At 37.4% G+C, this 20578-nt stretch overlaps 1 protein-coding gene across 1 annotated transcript in view; it reads right to left on the bottom strand.

The window, feature by feature from the left end:
* LOC117992579 (serine-rich adhesin for platelets-like) overlaps positions 1-10943 on the bottom strand; it is a 54912-nt gene extending 43969 nt beyond the window's left edge. Inside the window, exon 1 of the mRNA XM_069505937.1 lies at positions 10855-10943. The gene's annotated coding sequence lies outside the window, so the exon portion shown is untranslated. The remainder of the gene's footprint in view (positions 1-10854) is intronic.
* Positions 10944-20578: the final 9635 nt, after the last annotated feature.

Below are 20578 nucleotides of genomic sequence, written 5' to 3'. Positions count from 1 at the left end.
TAGGTACATAATATATCATAACATATTGCATGATAATAGGCAGAATTTGGCTGTACCTTTTTGTTTTTGTAACATCTCCACAGTTTACCCAGATTCGTAAAGAAATGTGTATTTGTATATTTTGTAGGTACATCTTTACACTAAAGAGTTAGCAATCTTATATTTTGAACTAGCTTATGCCCGCGACTTCGTCCGCGTGAACTGCACAAATTTCAGACCCTTATTGAACCTCCTTGGGGGTTGATGATTTTTGATATTCAAAAATCCTTTCTTAGCGGATGTCTTACGCTATCTGCATGGCCCGCTTAATCTATCCAGTTGTTTGAGCTGTGCGTTTAATAGATCATTCAGTTTCTCACTTTTTCCTTTTATATTATAATTTGGTTGACATTCAGAAGTTAGCAGATTTACGACAAGTTGACATTAACTTGAAAGCCACATTCAGAACTTTAGATTATACCTCAGTCTTAGTGTTTATCAAATGCCCCGTAAAAGTGTGCTTTCAGCTCTTGGCCTGTAATACTTGCATTTCACAAACAGTCGGTTAACCTAATCCACGAAAGTGGTTAAAACATCTGTGCTATGGGAAACTGCAGAACAATCGAGTTTGTTAGTGTAGAGGAGATGTTATCTGCGGTGTCGCGTTTAAATGTTACTTTTTGGCTAATCTGTGGAGATAAGGGTATCTGTAGTGACTGCTTACTTTTGTTGATTAATTATTTATGACATGATTTGTTATGTATTTACTTGTGATGCCAATCACTACCCTTATTATAAATGCGAAAGTGTTTGTTGGTTTATTGGTTTGTCTTTCTACCACGTCGCAACGGAGTAACGGATCGACGTGATTTTTTACAAGTTTAAGACCTGGAGAGTGACAGGCTACTTTTTATCCCGAGAAAAAAAAAGTTGCGAGCATCAGCTAGTTTTTTTTTTTTTTTTTTTTTTTTTTTTTTTTTTTTTTTTTTTGAAAGTAATCAACAGCGTAAATACATAATTATTATTTAAATTTAAATCTAGGTATAACAGAAGGCCAAAAGAGATTACTTAAAATTATAATTAAACTATTTTAACAGAATAGAGTTAGAATAAATGTAGGTATATACAATAATAAAATAAAATTACAACAGTGTGTGTATGATTGTATGTGTGTGTGTATGCGTGTGTGAGTGTGTGCTTATGAGTATGTGTTTATTTTAAATATTTACTTATTTAATAACTCAGTAAAGTTCATTTCTGTGGAATCCTGACCCCTAAACTAGGAAATCTCGTGTCTTAACTCAAGATCCGATCCATCCAGTAGTTTGAGCTGTGCGCTGATAGATCAGTCAGTCAGTCAGTCAGTCAGCTTTTCCTTTTATATATATTACAGATATGGATGTTATCCATACAGTAATATAATATAATAACTTGTTGACTAGACATTGTGTATCAATATTATTTTAGTCTCGACATAGCCTCTACAATAGTCTGACCTAATAATGTATTGTTGTGTCGCTTTTGTTGCTTTGACATCGCATTGTCTGTGTTATTAGCTATTACGGACGTGCTTTGTGCAGTTGACATCAATCGATTCACAATGTTGTACCCAGGTTCTTATTAGCTATAGCTTCGAATAAATTGCCTAAAGGGTTTATTCCACCTTCCTAAATAAGACGTCCTAAATGGTATAGTTACCGTCAAACTAGCCAAGTTTGCCATTCAATTATACTTTGCCGAAAAAGCAATTTATAAGCAAATTCGCTTTGTAATTTTTTTAGTATCATTGAATGGCAAAGTTGGCTAGTTTGACGGTAACTATACCATTAAGGACGGAAGGTGGAATTAAGGCCTATTCTACCTTTCCACTTAGGACAAGATAGCCTTAAATTATATATTTAACGGTATTTTTCACGTATTTTTAAGAGTTATTTGGATGAAAAATCGATGTGAGCAATGTTGGCTGGAAGTCCGAATTACTTTGCCCGCCATCAAAATCGAACAAATTTTGGGGTTAAATTAATAAAAATTAATTAATAAAATTCATCAAAAAAAAACTACAAATCGAATTTGCTTAAAAAATGTCTTTTACGGATTGTGACGTCATTATTCACCGTCAGTACAGTGTGACGTTCACGTTAAAATAAATAAAAATCATGGTTTTTTAAATAATAATGAATTCTAGCCCCATAAAGTACTACTATCTATACTAATCACGTCATCATTTTATTACTACAGTTCAAGACCCCATTAGCAAGTGCCTTAATAAATTGGATAACACTGGATAAGATTAAGTAGAAAAGATTGAACAAATGCCTTTCAATAGATGTTGTTGCATCTTCCTCTTGTTATGTCACGCAATTATGTCATCGCTTGCCTACGATCGACGCGGCGTGTTCGCGTCGCGCGTCGTGGAGTGGAGGCCATGTTCCCATACGATACCATCCGCTCTGCTTAGGAGACTTTTGGCCTCAATTACTTTAAGATCGACGTGCAAAAAATTAGACTACGAATACCTATCTGTTTTTAAAGGCTTTGACAAATATTTCGCAGTTCAAAAGCATTTAATAAGAACTAGAAGACTGACTACTAAACTGATGACTAAAGAAGTATTCACTTTAAGGTGGTTTGATAGATCCAGCCGCGAAAATTCTAATTTTAGTTAGTTTTTCGGAAATAGTAGACTAATCATACATCGAAGGCTTATGGTAATGAGTTTTGCGGGCATCACATTTATGCATCTACATGTTTTTCCATAAAACTTTTGTCAAAAATACTCATTTACTTCATATTTGTGCAAATCTGGGAAAATTCAAAAAAATATCTAATAAATTATTATTAAAACCTAAAACAACTTTAATTTCATTCAACCACGAATCAACAAACATATTTTGTATTTTTTTACACGCACATGTTTACACATCAAATCAAATCAATGTATTCAAAATAGGTAGGTACTAAATTACACTTTTTCATTGTCGGTTGTTGGTTTTGTAAGATATACCTACCTACTTAGTGGTGATAATTTTTACGCGAACTTAAAACTAAAGCTACGAGGGTTCCAAAACAAAGTTTTTGAAAGTAATCCAGTGTGGTGTGACCGTGACTTTTATGAGACAACACGATTCACTAGAGGTGAGCCCAGATGGGCCGGTATCGAGTAAGTATTTTATTTTTATTTTTATTCAGATACAAGTTAGCCCTTGACTGCAATCTCACCTGATGGTAAGTGATGATGCAGTCTAAGATGATAGCGGGGTAACCTGGAAGGGGTATGGCAGTTTTTATTAAACCCATACCCCTTTGGTTTCTACACGGCATCGTACCGGAACGCTAAATCGCTTGGCGGCACGTCTTTGCCGGTAGGGTGGTAACTAGCCACGGCCGAAGCCTCCCACCAGACCAGAAATTTAGAAATTATAAAATTCCAAACCCCTGCCAGGAATCGAACCCGGGACCTCCCACTAATAAGACCACAGCGCTCACCACTGCGCCAGGGAGGTCGTCGATACGAGTAAGTACCTACTCGTATCTGTACCTAGATAGATAATATTTGACAAATGCTGTGCTACTGCTAATTAATAAAGTGGTAAGTAAACCGTGATAGGTTGAAACGTCCGCCTCCTATTCAGGAGATCGGGGGTTCGATTCCGGGCACGCACCTCTCTCTAACTTTTCGGAGCTATGTGCGTTTTAAGTAATTAAATCTCACTTGCTTTAACGGCGAAGGAAAACATCGTGAGGGCACCTGCAATGTTAATACCAGCTAGTTCTTCAATGTTCTTAAAGGTGTGTGAAGTCTGCCAATCCGCACTTGGCCAGGGTGGTGGACTATGGCCAAACCGTTTTCATACTGAGAGGAAACCCGTGCTCTGTAGTGAGCCAGCTATGGGTTGATCATGATGACGATGTGCAAATTAATAAAGTGGTAAGTAAACCGTAAGACGTCCGCCTTCTATTCGGGAGGTCGAAGGTTCGATCCCGGGCACGCACCTCTAACTTTCACAGTTATATGCGTTTTAAATTCAATTAAATATCACTTACTTTAACGGTGAAGGAAAACATCGTGAGGAAACCTGCATACCTCAGAGTTCTCCATTATGTATTCAAAGTTGTGTGAAGTCTGCCACTCCATACTTGACCAGCGTGGTAGACTATGACCAAATCCTTCTCATTCTGATCTCGTGCTGAGTAGTGAACCGGGCGGGGCGATGGGTCAAAAATTATCAAGTAATAGGTAGTTTATTAATTAAAAACCTTTGACCCATAAACCTGCAGATGCAAGGAATTCTACCCGTCATAATAGCTTTGACATCGCATAATGTTGTGGAAATTACTTACGTGTCATGTAAATGCGTAAAATTGCGTCAATTAAAGTAAATACCTGTTGGGAAACACACATGTCCTAAACCCGCGGCTAATGCCAAAGTGCCTGCTTATTATGAAACTGCGGTTTTCCGAGAAAATATTAATGTGCCATCATCGCGTTAGAACCACTATAATATTACATATACCTACCTTAGATTTCTGCGTAGAGCCTAGATGACCTCCCTGGTGCAGTACTAAGTACTTTATAGTCAGTAGTAAGCGCTGTGGTCTTATTCCTAAATAAGGGAGGTCCCGGGTTCGATTCCTGGCAGAGGTTTGGAATTTGATAATTACTAAATTTCTGGTCTGGTCTGGTGGGCATCGGCCACGGCTAGTTACTACCCTACCGGTAAAGCCGTGCCGTCAAGTGATTTAGCGTTCCGATACGATGCCGTTTAGAAACCAAGGGGCATGGGTTTAATAAACGGTTTAATAAATGGGGTTAAAACGGCCATACCCTATCCAGATTTCTTGACAGACAGACAGACAGACAACAAAGTGATCCTATAAGGGTTCCGTTTTTTCTTTTGAGGTAGGGAACCCTAAAAGTAAAATCAATAGTGTTACAAATACATTGTTAAAAATATAAGAATCGTGCCTCATAAAAACTCAGATCAACGACTCTACAAAACAAAGTGTTTTTCTGTAGGTAATTAATCTAATAAATCCGTGTTGCCGGTAAGAACAATACGTTTATTGCATTAAAACAGGGCTGCCAAAAGATGGCGAGTAGACACTAGACAGAAGTAATCTTTAAAAATGGAAAAAAATTCTAAAGGTTGGCAATGTGGCAAATTCTATAATATTGTGTAATATGCTTTGATCAGGGGAATACTTGTAATATATTTTTTTAAATTTGTGTAAAGGAAAGTTTATAATTTGATTGCGGAATTTGCGGAAATTTGCGGAAATGATATTAAATATTAGTAATAGAAAGATGAAAAACCGGCTACCTCGCGCAACAAGGGTTCCGTAATACAGTCGTATTTTTTCGACATTTTACACGATAATTCAAAAACTATGATGCATAAAAATAAATAACGAATGAAGAACATCACGTCATGACACTTTGCTATATTAGAGAAGAGGCAGTTTCGGTCACTCTAAGATAATATTACTTAGTACGGATGATTAGGTAGGCCAGCTAATGGAACTCTACATGATCGCGCGCGCCGCTTCGTAACCTCGCGCCCCTAGAACGTGCCTAGTTTGTCTTAGGGAGAATCTGCTGCTACATATAAGCGCGAGGTTGGTGGGGCTGTGGGAAGCGGTGGGTTGTCCTACCTACCTAATAGTGACATCCCTATATAAAAAGACGCGCGGGTGCAAGTGATCGGGTGAAAGCCGTGCGTGCGGTTACGGAGCGCATCGCGGTATGCGCTATGAAAGTTGTGTCATACCGAGTAATACGTGCTGATGACGCCCAGCTGCAGAAGCCATATCCCGCAACAGAAGCAGAATTTATGATCTTCATGAGAGTGATTTATGATACCAACACTTCAAGGGAATGTCTAAATAATTCTTAAATAAGTAGGTACATTTTATCACAATTACACATTGGCACCGATTCTAAGCACAACCTAATTTTAGAGTATTCGCACCCTTTTCTTACTATTGTAATATGAAAAGGACAGAAGCAGTTTGACATTTCTAAATTTAATTTTTAGATGGTAAACCCGTGATTTTAGCACGCACTCGCGAACCTACTGTTTAAATTTGTATTGTGCACTAAAATTTAGAGTCTTTAAATGTGAAAGTCATGTTCCGGTCCTTTTTTAGCATTAGTAAAAAGAAAAGGATGGTCTCACTCTAAATTTAGTTTAGAGAGAGACTATAGAGAATTGGGGCTGTATGGCAGATTGTGACATGTACCCACCTACTTTATAATTTATGTAGCATCTTTGTTATATTTACAATCATGCAATCCAATCTCTAAAATAAAGTGAGCTATGATAGCCTAGTAGTAAGCTTAGGACGTCCGCCTTCTAGTCGGAGGTCGGGGGTTCGATCCCAGACACGCATCTCTAACTTTTCGGAGTTATGTGCGTTTTAATTAATTAAATATCACTTGCTTTAACGGTGAAGGAAACATCGTGAGGAAACCTGCATGCCTGCAATTCTCCATAATGTTCTCAAAGGTATGTGAAGTCTACCAATGTGTATTGTAAATGTTCCTAATTAAATAAATAAATTAGAATTATTTTAGTGGAGGAGGCAGGATTATCATGTAGGTAGAGAGTAATTTTTTACACAGCATGATTGTGTTTTTAAAATGAAGTAATACTTATAAGATACTAGATAACTTAGATTTCGGTTTTTGAAAACCGCGTGGGAACTCTTTGATTTTCCGGGATAAAAAGTAGCCTATGTCCTTCCCCGGGATGCAAGCTTGCTGTAAAGACAGACTTGTATCGTAGTTTTTTATCAATAAAAAATATCGTAATGCATTTTACTACATTTGAAATTAGTATCAAGATCATCAAGCTTATCTTTAAAACGTAAAAATGGAGACCGCCTGCGGCAAAAAAAACCTATTCCCTATCTATTCCGTAGGAATTGCAAAAAATCCGACTTCCAGCCGAAAATCAAAAAGCAAAAATAAGGCCGGATTTTGTGAATATATATAGATCCCAAATTATAATATACCAAGACAAGGCTTGTGACCGGATTTTTCAACCTTTCTGAAAAATTTCAGCTTTTTACCAGCTTTTGGACAAAAGCTGGTCACTGATTAGTCAGTCAGTGAATCATGCCTAAATACAATATTTATATAAAAATATTTCACATAACCTTTGTTAACCTTTCCATTAATTGATTAGGTAATTATCCGTATAAACAATAAAATAACAGAGCCAAATACATTGTTTAATGCAGAAAATTGTGAATGTGAAACAAATTTACACTTCCGGTCGTGCAGACGTGTTAACGGATGACATTCGTCACGGTTTTGTAATAACAAGTTATACAATGCAAACAAACCTTAAGTGGACAGATGGCCAGACAGACAGAAAGTATGTTAAGAATGGGGTACAACGAAATATTACATCAAACGTTAACCAACAGTGGAGACGGGATCACTTGACACGCTATTATGGGCAAAAATGTATAGATAGACCAATCATCATCATGAATCATGATCAACCCATCGCCGGCTCTACAGAGTACAGGTCTCCTCTCAGAATGAAATGGGTTTTGGCCATAGTCTACCACGCTGGTCATGTGCGGATTGGTAGACTTCACACACCTTTGAGAACATTATGCCGGAGAACTCTCAGGCATACAAATTTCCTCACGATGTTTTCCTTCACTGTTAAAGCAAGTGATATTATTTTAATTACTTAAAACGCACACAACTCCGAAAAGTTAGAGGTGCGTGCCCGGGGTCCAACCCCTGACCTCCGATTAGAAGGCAGACGTTCTAACTACTAGGCTATTTACCCTCTTAGAAGTTGAATTTTTTAAAAAAATCTTAGCGGATGTCTACGTTATAATAGCTAAAATTTCAGCCCGCCCGGTCCAACAGTTTACTTAGCGATTATTGTGATTGTAAACATTATAGGTTTTAACTTTAATCAAAGATAGGGTGCACATAAGAAGCAAAAGTAAACTCACTAAAGGTCGAAGTAGCTTTTGTATGTACCTATGTATGTAATAAGTAATCAGTAATGACTATGGAACTGCATAAACACTATACTTACTATAGTTGCAAAACAGTATATCAATTCACAAGCGATAAGCGTTTTATGATACAAGTAAATACATTTATAATATTATTCTACCGTCAAATCAAAGTGAGTGTGAGCGTATCGTAGTAGGTACAGGGCAAGGTGGAGGGCACCAGAGGGCGAGGAAGGTCTTCCATGCGATGGGCCGACCAAACTAAGTTTGCTGTGGACGGTCTCTTGCACGAGTGTCCAAGCTATCGGCCAGCAAGTAAATGCGCTTCACCGCATATGCGCTTCACGAGGCGTTCGAGCTGAATCGAACCCGGGACCTGCCACTTTGATCACAACGCTCTACCAAGAGTGTTATGACGAAGAAGAAGTCGCACCCCTTGCCAGTGATGGGACAAGTGCCTAAAGGATTGAACGCTCTAAGGCTGAATCTATAGAACGCACTTTGCTCAGTCTTAAGACACTTTTAAAACGAGATAGTGTTATATAGCTTACATATCTGTCCCCTTCTAACAGTGTCGTAAGTCTGAGCAAAATCAAAGTGCGCTCTATAGATCTCAGCCTAATACCCAGTTGAGTTTGTTGTGGGCTCTTCTCAGATCTGAGTGCTTTTGAAGCCGTCGTACCGTTAGCTTTACGTTTACGTAATTATTTATCACCATTACATTGTCTTACAAATCCAACAATAACTGACCATCAAAAAGTGTACAATAGTACTGAATTTGACTAAATTATTTGACTTTGACTATGACTGTCTTCCATCCTTCCACCCGTCCATCTTGTAACTTAAGGCACACACAAATTAGTCCGTGCATTGAGCAAATGCATCGCATCTGACTGTGGCAGTGTATCGAATGCTATTCAATAATCTGTCAAGCTTATTTGGTGTTCAATTGACCATCATTGCGAAACATTGCATTTTGTAGCTCTGTTCATGTTACACTAGATATTAGTCAAAAACATGTCCTTTCTAACCTAATGGGTCAGAATAGGGTGAGAAAGGACGTCTTGTATTATCACAACTAAGCATAGCATTTCATCATCATCATCATGATCACTACTGGGCATGGGTCTCCGCTTAAATGAGAGGAGTTTAGGGCATAGTCCGCCACGCAGGCCTAGTGCGAATTGGCACTTGGCCAGCGTGACGGATGATTTATTATGCAACTAGATGATACCCGTGACTTCGTTCGCGTGTATATAGGTTTTTGAATCTCGCGGGAACTCTTTTATTTTACGAAATAAAAAGTAACCTGTGTTTCAGGGTATAACTACCTCCATACCAAATTTCAGCCAGATTAGTCCAGTAGGTTTTGCGTGGAAGAGTAACTAACGTATACACAACCTTTGTGTGATTTTAAAAACTTAGTGATTAATACTAATATTATAAATGCGAAAGTGTGTTTGTCTGTCTGTCTGTCTGCTAGCTTTTCGCGGCCCAACCGTCCAACCGATTTAGATGAAATTTGGTACAGAGATAGCTTGCATCCCGGGGAAGGACATAGGGTACTTTTTATCCAGGAAAATTAAAGAGTCCCCACGGGCTTTTAAAAAACCTAAATCCACGCGGACGAAGTCGCGGGCATCATCTAGTATAATTTATATTACACTGACATAATTTATGTAATGTTATACGCAAAAACAATGAGAATGAGGTATGATACGTGTAAAGAGGCAATAAAACGCATAAATAAAATAAAAAAAATGGCAATTAATTGTGAAATAACGGTTCGATGTATAACTATGAGACTGACATACTCGTCGCAGAGATGCGTTACTTATCATCTACTTTCATCAGGTGTTATAATAAAAGTTAGGTAATATGATTACAAAAACTAATTATAATTTAGGGATTTCCTAGTTTAGGGGTCAGTATTCCAGAGAAAAGAACTGTACTGAGTTATTAAATAAATAAATTATTATTAGACCCCCTTTTGTGTATATTGCTGTATTATATATAATATATTATTATATGTTGCTGATCCAACACATGTTAAACACAATAAACATGTACGTATGTAAAATATGTTATTTTTATGTTATTTCCTTTCTTGTCGTGATACAATTATAGAGTGCATGATAATATTATCTAATAATAAATAAATCAATAGTCAATAAAAATATATTTATGAATTGAAATATAAGTTCCAAACGCGACCTTTTCTGTGAAGAAAATCACAACAAATTCATCCGAACCGTCTTCTTTTTATTTTCACATCTCACAATATGCTTTAAAATGATTAGGGCAATTCATAAATAGTTAAAACCCCCCTTTATTACATTAATTCCTGAATAAAAAATGACAAAAAATATATATGAGTAGGTTAGTAGGTGAGTAGGTATAGGTTTTAGTAGTATTTACTATTAAAATCATGTAAAGTTTTTTATAATATTATTTATATGAAAATTATATTTTTAAGTAAAATATAATATATAAATAATAAAAAGCATAAAAATAACAACATAAGTAGTTTGTGCATTGCTAAATGAATGGTCAATAAAATTCACTCACGCAGTCTAATACAAAAGACTTCAACGCGTTACAACGTTCGTAATAAAAATAATATTAGGATCGATTTTTCATTATGCCATATCTGGGGATAAAAGTCAATTTGACAAGTTTTATATTTTATGATAGGATTTTGCTTACGCATACTTCAAGTAAATTTCTAAATAATTTTAAATACATATCGAAAATTGCTGGCAGGATTCGAATCTGCGTCACCCCTCGGTATATAGGCAGGTCCGAATCCTGCCTGCCTGAACAGATAATAATTAGATAAGTATGTTCTGCATGTGTAACATAATGTTCTAAGTTATCATAGACACTTACCGACACAGGGTTTTCGTCACTTCGAGAGTTCACAGAAAAGATTTAAATCACTTCACACGCAAGTCAGTTCACTTTCAGTTGGATGCTTTCAAACTAAAGATACTAGATAATATAATTATAAAGATTTTTCAATGAAGGAAAACTTTTGAGACAACCTATCAACTATATTACAATCTTTTGGTTGACACGAATTAGTATTTTTAAAGAAATCTTAGAAGAGATCGTTTTTCCTTGACTCCGTTATGTTTTGAAACATATAATAATAAAGGCTTTAATCTAAATACATATCTACTTAGTTCCCTATATTGTATAAGAGAAACATATAACGATAGGCAAAAACCGCGTAGTGTAGTTACTGAGACAATGGCTCTCACGGCGCGATAGTTGCGCAAAGTGCACGTAATTGGGCATTTTCTTTAAAAAAACATGTTGGACAATGTCTTAAGATTTGACAAAAGTATGTTTGATAAATTAACTTAGCATTGTTTTTAATTTGGCGGATGGTTTTGTCACTAGACTGAAAATTCCGCGGCAAAATTTTTCAATGGCTGTTTTTGGGTGGAAGGTCTGCTAAGTGACTGTAACTTAAAATATTAAAAGTTACATATTACTAAAAATAGTTAATATTTAATGATAAATTAAAAAAATTATATGGACTTTTTAAATGTATATCTAGTTTATAGCGCTAGGCTGAAATTAGAGCTGCTAGCCTAAGATGAAGCGCCTTTGCCTAGAAAATGCCTATTCACTCTTGACTTGAAGGTACATTAAAAGTGGAGGGGATGCTAAAAAACCAATGTTTGGTAAAATTTTCCATGTGCTACGACTGTAAAATCTTTATTCAAATAGTTAAAACTGCAGATACCTAAAAATTTATGTAACCTTAAAATGGCTTATTTCTTAAAAAAAATTAAAGGCCCTTAAAATTTGAGGAAAAAATATTAAAAAAAAAACTGGAAAAGCTAAATGTTTAAAATAAAATAAAAAACTGTTATTTATGTGAATTAAACGAAATTGAAAATTAAAAAGTATCCATAGTTTGAAAGCACCGGTAAAGAATATTTTGAAAACACTATAAAACTTTACGTTAAATATATGTCAAAAATACCGATTCTGAGATTTCAGGATGCGGCGAGATGGTCCGGACGCTCGGCGGCGACTGCGCGATGCCACCGAAGCTTCGGTGGTGATAGCGTGGTGGTAGGATGGAGCGGAATGCTGGTGCGAAAGCCGGCCTGCCGTGTCAAGGTCGGGAGGTCTTCATTTCAAATTTCTTCATTAAGTCAAGTGACATCTTTTGTTTAAATTATTGTATTTTTTTATTACAGCTTTTTTTTACCCGTCTATGAGGCGGTTTGTATTGAAGTGGCCACATATGACATATGTCAGCTCCACGATCTCCCTGCCACAGAACCAGAGCTGAATGTATTAGTGGATAATCCATACTTCCATACTTATAATATTATAAATGCGAAAGTGTGTCTGTCTGTCTGTCTGTCTGCTAGCTTTTCACGACTCATCCGCAAAACCGATTTCAACAAAATTCGGTACAGAAATAGTTTGCATCCCGGGGAAGGACATAGGCTACTTTTTATCCCGGAAAATCAAAAAGTTCCTACGGGATTCTAAAAAAATCTGAATCCACGCGGAAGAAGTCGCGGTCATCATCTAGTTAATTATGTATGAGTGGACAAGCAGGAGACGGGAGACCCCCGGGGGCCTCGATAGATAGATTACTTTGTTTAATTTTGAAACTTATAATTTCAAAAAAAATATCTAAATTTATGTATTTGATGATCAGTAAGATAGAAGATAAAAACACGAAAGTAGAAGAGATAGTGCTCTTCATGAGCCAAGTGTGCTAGTTTTAAGTCTTCATCCTAGATCCGTATACTCAGTGGCGTGTAGGTCATAGAGGCATAAGTGCACTGCTTACCCCAGTTGTAATGGCTCAATGCATATTTTTCATTATGACCTGCCAGTAAATAGGTTCCTACCTAACTAATGCTTACCCTGGCTTCAAACACTGTGCACGCCACTGCGTATACTGTATATATAGCACTAGCATCTTCGTCCGCGTGGACTACACAAAATAGCCCTATTTTACCCTCTTAGGAGTTGAATTTCCAAAAACCCTTTCTTATTGGATGTCTACATTATAATAAGTAAGTATATAAGGCTATCTGCATGCCAAATATCAGCCCCATCCGTCCAGTAGTTTGAGCTGTACATTGGTTCAGTCAGTCAGTCTGTCAGCTTTTCCTTTCAATATACAATAGACAAGTGAAACCGACGGCAAAAGTTAGTATATTTAATATTAAGACCGAATAAAAGTGAATAGTATGTTCGTATAAATCTAGTTAAATTAATTATACAGACAATTTAAAGACAATCTTAATTATTAACTAAAGCTCAAAAAGACAGCTGCAAATTTTTATTTTTATTGTAGGTATAACCTTTCAGATTATTATTAAGTCTAGATTTTAGTAATTACATCTTTTTATTGACAATTCATTATTAAGAGCTAGTTAACCCACCCCGGTTTCACCCGAGTAGGCTTACCAATTCCAGTAGGTATAATATTTGAAACAGAAAACTTTCAAAATTGTAAATTACCTGCCCTTCTTTAATTTTGAACTTTAAAAACAAAACTTTAAACATTTTGTTTTTAAAAAAAAACATAATGATATCTTTTTTCCTTTTTAAAGGTTATTTTAACTTAAAGTTTACGTTTCCTGGATTAAGTTTGATGGGATGGTCTCGAAAATACTACTCATACCTTTATAAGCAACTACAAAATTAAAATTGGACTTTATAGTTATCTTTGGTGACCATACCTATACATTACAAATTCATTTAAATTCTAAATGGTTCTGAATGGTTTACATTACTTAATCATTTTTCAAGAAAATAGAAATTTAAACACATACTTAATTCATCATGTTCAACCCATTGTCGGCTCACTGCAGAGCACGGGTCTCTTCTCAGAGTGAGAAGGGTTTGGCTGTATGTAGATTGTAGGTAGGTATGTATATATTTATATTACCAAATATCATTAAGATATGATTTAAAGATAATATAAAAATACGAAACACGACGGAAAATAAAAAACAGCTGACGTTTTTATCACTTGTGTTGAATAATCTGTTAACATTTACTTATGGTGTTTCAGATTTACAAATAAACTTCACTCGATCTTGCTTCTGGACATTTATTAGTTGCCGTTTTAGTAAAAAGAAACCGGCCAAGGCGAGTCAGGCTCGCGCACCGAGGGTTCCGTATTACAATCGTATTTTTCGAAATTGCGGCGTGATTGAAGGACAAACCAACAAAGAAATACATTTTCACATTTATATAATATGGGCAGGGATAGTTACATTTAAAAATATTTGAGCAGTAAAATATGAAATACAGTGAAATAATTAATTAATAGAAGCCGATAACCCGTTGAAGTCTTTTGTACTGAGTAGATAACAATGTACGTTTTCAGTGTGTATTTAATTACATTTTCAAACTTAAATAATTGACTAAAATAATATAAATAGTGCCGTAGTATAATAGATCCGTAGGTGGACTAGAGTAACCGCCTCGGACGTGCGGTATGGGGACCTCGTGAGCGGGGTCCCCGGTGGAGGGTCCGCCTCGGCGGATGTCGTTGACTGGGTCGCGGTGGTTTGCTTCGGCGTTCCCGTGACCCAGTCGCCAGGCGACGCGCAGGAGCGCCGCTGGGTTTTAGTGGGTATTTCGGTCGCCTCTCGGCCGGCGAGTCCCACATACCTTCCCTCCAGTTGGTTGGCTGGCTGGTTTGCTGGCTGCCTTCCAGGAGGGGGGGATGCGTAAACGCATTTGCCAGCGTTAAAAAAAAGGGTAGGTAAAACTTAGAAATAATAATGGGCATTTAATAAGATGACATAATCGTTCGCATTAGCTACAGCAAGCTAAGTAGGCACTTTGGCACGCGTTATCTCAAATCATCTGAATAAGAGCATTCGGAGATGGCGACCTTAGTTCTAATAAGTACGTATTAGTTATTTTTGTTTTGCAAAACATGCATAACGTTGATTTAAGAAAACAAAAAGTCTAACAGTAAAGTAAGTAATTCTTTCACAGCCGACGAGGAAGGGACTAGCTATCGACTATTTTCTTGCTCAAAAAACGTAGTTTAGTCAAGTTGCAGTTGGAATCCATTTTTTATGGGACATTGTGTCAAAGTTTTTCTAGCGATTAAAAAAAATTACGCAAATCGGAGATTTCGGTGTATATAGGTAGAAAAACTCCTCCTTTTTTGAAAATCGGTAAAAAAAGTAGCCTATGTTACTCCTCTACTTGTCAACATGTTACGATTTTGTTTTCATGCAAAACCTTGTATGTGCGTACTCTTGAGGTTGAATTCTCTATGGGACCTTCTAACAAAACGTCGAGGCTTCGATATCTCTGGCAGGCGTCAAATGTTACTACATTTGACGCAGGTAGCCTTAAAGTAGCCCTATTTTTCTTTGATTTTACGTCACCATAGCCTAATATTTGACATTTCGATTCATGATCAAAGCCCTCTTATTCATCCGTTACCTATAGGTACCTAGACTAGCTTATGCTCGTACTTCGTCCGCGCGGACTTCATAAACTTCAAACCCCATTCAATCCACTTGGGGGTGGAATTTCTAAAAATCCTTCCATTAAGAAAGGATTTTTAGAAATTCTACCCCCAAGTGGGTACGTATCCACTAAGGATACGTACTCTTTACTAAGAACACTCAACACACCCTAAAAATTTCATATCTCTAGGACCGGCGGTTTAGGCTGTGTATCAACATAATATATATAATTCAGTCAGTCAGGGCTTTGAATTTTATGTATACAGATTAAATACCGGCCTAGTGGCTGTGAGCGTTTTCCTTTAACCGGAAATTGAAAGCCTTAGCCTAACGTCTGGAAACGATAGATGGAAATTTTCTAATGAATGAATGAAAACGGAAGTACTTGACCATTACTGAGACTTTGTGCCGTTTCTGTATTCACCATGTGAATTTATTCATAGCCCCGTTTAGGAGATATGGACGTTACGTTCGTAAAGACTTGGTCATACACCAACTCCGAAAAGTTAGAGCTGCGTGCCCTGGGATTATACCCAGGACCCCCCGACTAGGAGGCTGACGTCTTAATCACTAGGCTATAGAAAGTACCAATAAATGCAAAGTATACAGGCATACGCAGTGGCGTGCACAGAGTTTGAAGCCAGGGTAAGCATTAGTAAGATAGGCCTTAGATACACCTTATATAGACCTACTGAATGGCAGGTCATAAAGAAAAATGGGCACTGGTCATTTCAACTAGGGTAAGCAGTACTTTATGCCTCTATGAATTGCACGCCACTGGGCATACGGCATACCCATGTATAAATTTCATTTACGCAAATCAAGTTTAAATATTTTTATTGTAGATACGTAGGTAGGTCAACATATGGCTTTTGTGATAATACAGGATTCTACAACATTTTTGGGAAGATGATTCTGGCTCTGCCCAGTAGAATCCTGATCAGTAGATGAGAGAGACGATGGAACTTCCTAAAAATTGTAGAACTAGGAACACAGTACAAATTACCATTGTGCCTGGGAGATCGTTGCAATATAAGATTGTTATAATAAAAAACAAAAGGCATTTTAAAGTTACGCGTCCTATGTGTCGTGTCATAGAATTAATCCACAGTTCACGACAGTTAGGGAACTTCTAACAAAACTTCGAGGCTTCGACGTCACTGGCAGGCGTCAAATGTTAGTACATTTGACCCAAGCAGCCATTAAGTAGCCCTATTTTTCTTTTATTTCACCTTGGCTTAATATATTTTGACATAGCATCGATTCAGGATCAAACTGAGAGTTCACTCTAGTTCATTCTAGTTGATCGTCGCTAATCGTGCGTCGTTCCCGCCGCGCGTTTAGTTTGCCCAAGCCTCAAGAGATAGGAGATAAGTGGGTACACTTGTTTTATAGCTTCCAGAGAACAATGGGGTGGAAAGCCAGAGGCGGGATAATGAGACGGTTGCAGGCGTGACGTATGCGCCTAGTTTGTACTAAACTTTGACTTAAGGTTTTTTGCTATGGTTTTTTGGTTTTGTTTACGACCCATACAATTTATGTACGAAATCACTTGAAACTTGTAATTATTACGATATCGCTTGGTTGCCAATAGGTCATTATAGCTTAGGTACCCTACTTATAAGCAAAGCTCGATACACTTAACTGAAAGTAGATAGATTTCGATAGGTAGGTTCTCAAATTAAATTCTTCGCACCATTTGCCTGTTGAGTATCATCATCATCATTGTACCACTAAGCCAGTGAGATCGCCTCAATATTAGTCAAAGAATTTTTCTTTAAAATGTTACAACAGAAACCAGTAGTTACCTATCCAAAGCTTAATTAATTTCAGTGGTTTAGGTGTAAATGAAAAGCTGTTCAATGTCACTAAATGACAGAGTATTGAGTAATAATAATAGTTATTATAAGAAGTAGGCATATTATTAATATTGCGATGTCAAAGTCCTTGGTGGTGGCGACTTCGTGATATTTTAGGCCGCATTTTTGCGAGAAAATTACCTTAAAGCTAGTCATGAGATTAGGCGTGAAAATTACGCACTAGATTCTTTTCATAGTTTAGTTTTAGTTATTTACTTCCATTGTAAGACTAGCTACCTCCCGCGGTTTCTCTTCCATGGGAATTATTAAAAATTCGACCTCATTCCTTACTTACATTGTGAAGTGAAGTTCTGTTCTAAAATTCGGATTTCAAGGGTTTTGCTGGGTGTTGATGAGTCAGTTAGTGAGTCAGGATTTTTCTTTTTATACATAAGTATATATTATTTTATAATGCGTACAATCTGAGAAAAGACTTGTAATACACCCATGGCTTGTGGAAAGCAATGATGATGTGAAAATAAGACCAAGCGTGCCTTAAAGATTACCTATTCACTTTTAAATTTGAATGTACTCAAATTGCTTGGTACATACGTTACAAATTTCTGTTTCAGGTCCTGTTGATCCTTATTTCAAAAATAATTCAAGGCTTCCATCTTTTTGTAGTGTATTAATGCAATCAAATTCAACCGCAGAGCTATCATTGCGAAAGGTCAAGATGTTTGTCAACATAACATAATTACTGGTCGTACCTACTCTGAAGAGTAACCTGAGTTAGTGAGACATAGAATAAAGTACCTTTAACACGCGACAGGTCGAGATGACAATCGGGGTATGAGGCGTGGGTAGTTGGGTACACTTTCACATTTATAATATTACTAGCTGGTGCCCGCGAATTAGTTCGTGTGGATTTTGGTTTTTAAAAATCTTGTGGGAACTCTTTGATTTTCCAAGATCCGATCCGTTGCTCCGTTGCGACGTGATTGAAGGACAAACCAATAAACCAACAAACAAATACACTTTTGCATTTATAATATGGATAGTGATGATAAGTAGTACAGATTACTGTGTTTTTTAACTGTGAAGAACAAGAAGAATTTTATTTATTTATTCAGATACAAGTTAGCCCTTGACTGCAATCTCACCTGGTGGTAAGTGATGATGCAGTCTAAGGTGATAGCGGGCTAACCTGGAAGGGGTATGGCAGTTTTTATTAAACCCATACCCCTTTGGTTTCTACACGGCATCGTACCGGAACGCTAAATCGCTTGGCGGCACGGCTTTGCCGGTAGGGTGGTAACTAGCCACGGCCGAAGCCTCCCACCAGACCAGACCAGAAATTTAGAAATTATAAAATTCCAAACCCCTGCCAGGAATCGAACCCGGGACCTCCCACTATTAAGACCACAGCGCTCACCACTGCGCCAGGGAGGTCGTCAGAAAAAAATAATTAAAAGAACTGAAGCATGGGTCAACGTTCAACCCACGCAATCAATTAAAATGCTGTCACAACTTGACCACATGGTCTGAGTAATAGCTCCTTAGTTCCCATAGTAGTAATAGTCGCGGAAATGAGATAAGGACACAGCATCCTTATGTAAGAGATGCGACGTGCGATGCGGCACCATCTCGCGCCGCCCGCGCTCTAACATCCGTGTGCCTTTTTGGTAGAGGAAACTTTCAAAACCTAGGCTCTAAGGGCGACGACTACACCTAGGTCCACCGCCTCCCATGGTCGCACCGACCTCGCGGTTGTATAGGCCGGAACGTGGGAGGGCGCCCGTTCGGTACTCGCTCTTTGGCCGGGACGTCTTCTTGACTACCTAGTCCCTACAAGTACTATGTACCTAGGTCAGTATCATCATCATCGCCGGCCCACTACTGAGCACGGATCTCCTCTCAGAATGAGAAGGGTTTACGCCACATTTCGCCATGGCCTAGTGCGAATTGGCGGACTTCACATACCTTTGAGAACTTTGAGAATATTATGGAAAACTCTCAGGCATACAGGTTTCGTCATGACGTTTTCCTGATTATTAAATTGCTTAAAACGCACATAATTCCGAAAATTTAGTTGTGCGTGGCAGGGATCGAGCCCCCGACAAAAGCTACTTAGTATTGAAAGTACACTTAACTAGCTGATGCCTGCGACTTCATCCGCATAGAATTAGGTTTTTTAAAAATCCTGTGAGAACTCTTTAATTTTCCGGAATAAAAATTAGCCTATTTCACACTCCAGGTCTTTATCTATACCCATGCAAAAAATTACGTCAATCTATTGCACCGTTGCCACGTGATTGAAGGACAAACTAACTAACCAACAAACAAACACACTTTCGCATTTATAATAAGATGCATCCGACTATTCGAAAGTACTTGTAAAAGTTTATTCGAATGAAAAGATTTTTTTTATTTTTTTATTTTTACTTATTATATTTTGGGCGTTTAGTGCGAACAGCTAAGGTAGGTAGGAAATAGGAATACATTTTGAGATGTAAGTATTTCATACCATCCGAGTGTGCGCGCTGCCTATCTCAAAAGTTCGGTTGCACGATTTTTCCCAGAGCTCGTGTGTTTAGGTATCACGTATCGGCCCTATCTAGATCCTTCATCGACATCAAAATCTGGAAATCTCACTTTTACTTTACTTAAATTAATATTAGCTTATTAGTGCATCACGTAGTTGTTACGTTACTTTATTTTGAAATAGGAAAGTTCGTAATCTAGACATATTTCCTGTTCACAGAGTTGGTGTAGACAACTCAGCCTAGGCAAGGACAGCTCGGAGTACCTTGGGAGGTACCCCGAGCCTAAGTGTCTGTGTGTCTAAATTTCAGCCCGATCCGCCCAGTAGATTGAACTGTGCGTTGATAGATCAGTCAGTCAGTCAGTCACCTTTTCCTTTTATATATTTAGATTATAGACCCAAACAAAAATCCATACTAAGTAATATCTTAATATATAAAAGGAAAAGGTGACTGACTGACTGATCTATCAACGTACAGCTCAAACTACTGGAAGGATCGGGCAGAAATTTGGCATGCAGATAGCTATTATGACGAAGGCATCCGCTAAGAAAGGATTTTTGAAAATTCAACCCTTAAGGGGGTGAAATAGGGGTTTTAAATTTGTGTAGTCCACGCGGACGAAGTTGCGAGCATAAGCTAATCTATATCTATATCTATCTATACTATTACATAAAGAGGTAATGTCGTTAAGTTTGTTTGTAGGGGGTAATCTTTGGAACTACTGAACCGATTTTAAAAATTCTTTCACCAGTAGAAAGCTACATTATTCCTGAGTGACATAGGC

The sequence above is a fragment of the Maniola hyperantus genome, chromosome 21 (assembly GCF_902806685.2).
Source record: "Maniola hyperantus chromosome 21, iAphHyp1.2, whole genome shotgun sequence".
Taxonomy (NCBI): Eukaryota; Metazoa; Arthropoda; class Insecta; order Lepidoptera; family Nymphalidae; genus Maniola; species Maniola hyperantus.
The sequence above is the reverse complement of the archived record's forward strand: the minus strand, read 5'-3'. Positions and strand labels throughout refer to the sequence as shown.